The sequence below is a fragment of the Marmota marmota genome, unplaced genomic scaffold, assembly GCF_001458135.2.
Source record: "Marmota marmota marmota unplaced genomic scaffold, marMar, whole genome shotgun sequence".
Taxonomy (NCBI): Eukaryota; Metazoa; Chordata; class Mammalia; order Rodentia; family Sciuridae; genus Marmota; species Marmota marmota.
Window position 1 is genome coordinate 15,126,303 of NW_026000026.1, and position 3,955 is coordinate 15,130,257.

At 56.2% G+C, this 3,955-nt stretch overlaps 1 protein-coding gene across 2 annotated transcripts in view; it reads right to left on the reverse strand.

Annotated features, from left to right (window-relative positions):
* Gdap1l1 (ganglioside induced differentiation associated protein 1 like 1) overlaps positions 1 to 3,949 on the reverse strand; it is a 29,134-nt gene extending 25,185 nt beyond the window's left edge. Inside the window, exon 1 of one of the 2 annotated variants that reach the window (XR_007350432.1) lies at positions 3,842 to 3,946. The gene's annotated coding sequence lies outside the window, so the exon portion shown is untranslated. Of the gene's footprint in view, positions 1 to 3,841 lie in introns of both variants that reach the window. The other variant, XM_015480390.2, reaches the window with a different exon arrangement.
* Between the last annotated feature and the right edge of the window lie 6 nt (positions 3,950 to 3,955).

Sequence of the window (3,955 nt, forward strand, 5' to 3'; positions counted from 1 at the left end):
GGGGGGGGCAGTGCTTGGGAGTTTGAAAGTGGAGGCTGCTCGGGGAGGTGGAGACCATTCTCCCTGCCTGGTGTCAGGACTGGTTCCTGGTAGGAAGTTGGGTCTCTTACCCCAGGAACAAAGGCTGGGCTAGGGGCTCCCCAGATCCATCCAAGACAGAACCTGAGAAGGTGGGGTAAGGGACTCTAAACCAGGCTTGGGGCAGCAACCAGAAGAGGTCCTCAGAAACTTGCCATGGTAGAAATAACAGCAGTATCTACAGCTAACTCTCACATAGCACTTCTGCACTGTTCTGAGAGCAGCACATGCATTTACTCCTTTAATCCCTACAAAGCCCCAGCAAGGTGGGTACTAACACCTACTGATATCCTTGACCTATAGAAGAGGAAACAGGCACAGAGACAGTACATAATTTGCCCAAAGTCACACAGCTAACAAGTAGCAATCTTAGTTTGTTTTTTTTTTTAATATTTATTTTTTTAGGTGTAGATGGACCCCTTTATTTTTATGTGGTGCTGAGGATCGAACCCGGGTCCTGCCTGTGCTAGGCGAGTGCTCTACCGAGCCACAATCCCAGCCCCCAATCTTAGTTTTTTTAATAAGCTGGCAGGTGTGAGTTAGGACAGAGAGATGCACAAAGGCAGGGGGCACAGAGATAAAGGGTTGTTCTCCCTTCTTGGGGAGGAGGGAGCAAGGCAGGCTGTACCACCCATCTACTCCTTTTTCCCCTGGGGAAGCTGAAGACCAGAGAGGGTCAGGCCACACAGCTGTTCGTGGGGCTGCCAGCACTACACTCAATGTCTGACGCCCTGCATTTCTTGCTCCTCTCAAACTCACTTCTACTCTGAAAGGCAGAGGAGGCTGTGCCAGGAACACCCTCAGAAGCCACTGTTTGCACCACACATTCAGAGCCTCCTTCAAACCCCATGGCCTCCAACTATTATATATGGTGGTGCTTGGAGGTGCACAGTGTTAAGCATGTGACTGTAGGTGACATTATCCCATCCTCACAGCGCTCTGAGGGGGTACTGCCATTATCTGCACACAGATGAGCCAAGTGAGACCTAGAGAGGAGGGACGCCTGCAGAGGGTGATGTCGCTGGGACACAGCGGCTTGGGATTGGGCCTGGTCTCTAGCCGATGCCACAGCCTGTGTCTTTATAATGGTGGCCAGCCCTGGGTGAGCACATCCTACATGCTATCCCAGGTGATTCACATGGGTCCGTCTGCTGACTTGCAATGTCCTGTCCAGGAGCTCTGTCATTATCCTTAGGGAGCAGGTTGGATAACTGGGGCACAGGAGATCAGCACCTGAATGGGGTTACCTGCTGGCTGATGGCAGAGCTGAGTGCCAAGCCTGGGCTCCAGAGCCTGGGTCTCCAACAGCCCCCCCACCCAGCGGAGCTGCCGTCAGCCCTGGAGGTGGGCTGTTTTCTGCTATTAATACTCATGTGCCATTAGGGACAGGCTTCTCAGAGGTCCATGGTGGGGCCTCTCTGCAGGCAACCAAAGCGCTTCAGGGCTTTGGGAAGGCAGGGAATGTGCCCACTCCTGCTCCGTGTCGGGCACTACACCTCTCCGTCCTCTAAGACTCCCATGGATTCTGCAGGGGAGGACGGAAAGTCTCCTTTTCCAGATGAGGATGTTGTGGTACAGAGAGGCAAAGCAACTTTTCCAAGGTCACTCAGCCAGTAAGCAGCCAGGGTGAGACTGGAACCCAAACTCATCTTTCTGTGAGGCTGTCCTGCCCCTGGAATCCACCATGGGCCCTGAGCAGCGGGAAGGCCCTCAGCGGGGGAGAAAGGCTGATGTCCAGCCTGGGTTGTTCCACAACTCAGTCAAAAGTGGAGTTGCAGTGGGTGCTCCCATCCCTGACTGCAGGGCCACCTAAGCCCTGAGCTCAGGAGGAACAGGAAATATTCTATGAGGCCCTCTTGGGGATGGTGATAGGAGATGTCTTCCTCCTGCTCCCTGTCCAGTCTCAGCCACTGGGACCTGATTCCCAAGGATTAGGTGGAAGGAGATTCTAAAATCTGGGAGACAGTCTGATTCATCTTCAACCCCCCAGTACCTTAAACAGAGTCTGGCATGCAGTAGGTGCTCAGCAAGCATGTGTAGAATTTATAGACTGGTCCCAGAATGACCTTGCATAACTCTGGCCCTCCTTTGCCTAGATGTGTGTGTGTGTGTGTGTGTGTGTGCGCGCGCGCGTGCTTTTACATGCTGGGACATGAATCCAGGGTCTTGTGCATGCTGAACAGGAGCTATACCACTGAGCTACACAAGCACCCATTATTACCAGAGACTTGGCCCATCACCAGACATTACCTCAGCATTTGTTTTCCTTGCCGTACTGCAGACTGAACCTGGGGTCTCCATGTTAGGCAAGCATACTCCCAAGCTACACCCCTCTAGTCTTTTTTATATTTTATTTTGAGACAGGGTCTTGTTTTGTTGCCCAGACTGGCCTTGAACTTGTGCTCATCCTAAGTAGCTGGGATTACAGGTGTGCGTCACTGTGTCCGGCCATCATGAGCACTTTTTGTGCATCATCTAATTTTGTCCTCATAATAGCCCTCTAAGGAAGTGACTGTGATAGGCCCATTCTGCAGATTATAACATTGAGAGTCTAGAGAGGCAAAGTGACTTATCCAAAGCTCTACAGTGAGCATGTGGGGAAGCTGGCTCTCCCACTGAGGTCTGACTAGCCTCAGAGCCTAGATCTAAGCTGGGGCTCCTCAAGGGTGATGGGTGGCCCAGTTACCTCAGCAGCACCTGGGAGCCTATTGGAAATGCAGTGCCTGGGTCCCCCCCACTGAACTGAACCAGAACCTCTGGGGCAGAAACTGGCAGGCCATGTCTTACCCTGACGCCCTGTGGCTCTTTGGCAGCATGAGGAGTGCCTGTCTAGAGTGCTAAGTTATGCCACCCCTTCAACAGCCCTGGCGGCCTCCCTGGGAAGGGGCTGGAACTAGAGGCAGCTATTATTATCATTATCCCATTTTCCAGACAATGAACCCCAGCCTGAACCAAGTCTCAGAGCCAAGTCTTTGGGTTCGAAAGCCCCTCTCCTTCACGAAATCTGTTTTTCCATGTGGGAAATGAATGAAAGGAACAAAAGATTCTCCCAAGGAGAGGAAGAGTCAGGGTCAGACGTGGTGCCGCTTAGGCCCCAGTAGGACCGGTCTCTGGGCTCTGGCCATGGTGCTGAAACCATGCCTGAGAGAAAGGACGGCCTCCCAGGGTGGGGGATTGAGTGCCCTGGAGGCTCCTGGGTCACAGGGGTGCAGTTTCCGGGAGAAGGGGGATCCTTAATAACTCAGAACCAGGCTGGGTTTCCAACTACCCCCAAACCCACGGGTCAGAGAAGGTTCTAAGGGGCTGGAGCCAGTCTGTGTCTTTAAGAGCAAAACAGACCTCTAGGGCCGCGGGGCTGGTAGGAGGGCTCCCTCCTTCTCAGCTCCAGAGCAGGGGTAGCGCCTGGGGACTGGCCTTCCGAAGCCACCCGGGGAAGGCCCCCGCCGGCACAGAGGGCGGCGGAGCTGCGACCTGGGGCCTGCAGTGTCCGGGGCGGCAGCGCAGAGGGAGGGCGGCCGGGCTCAGCCCGGGGCGGCGGGTCCCCGGGGCGGCGGGTCCCCCGCTGCAGCCCTCCGCAGGCCGCCTCCCCGCCGCCGGTTCCCTTCCCCGGGCCTTTGTCTCTCTTCCCAGCGCCCCCAGCACCGGGTCTTTCCGGGAGGGAGAGGCAGCACGGATGCTGCTTGCCCTGGGGGCCGTCGCCTGCCCTCCCCGAGCTCCGGCCCCTCCCCGCGCCCGCCGCGCCCGGCGCCCGCGGTCCGTCTACCTTCTGCGAGCTGAAGGACTGCGTCCAGTGGTACAGGACCAGGCTCTCTCGGGGCCAATGGGCGGGGCTGGCCGCCTCGGGCGCGCGGGGCTCGGCCGCTGGCCGCGCTCGTCC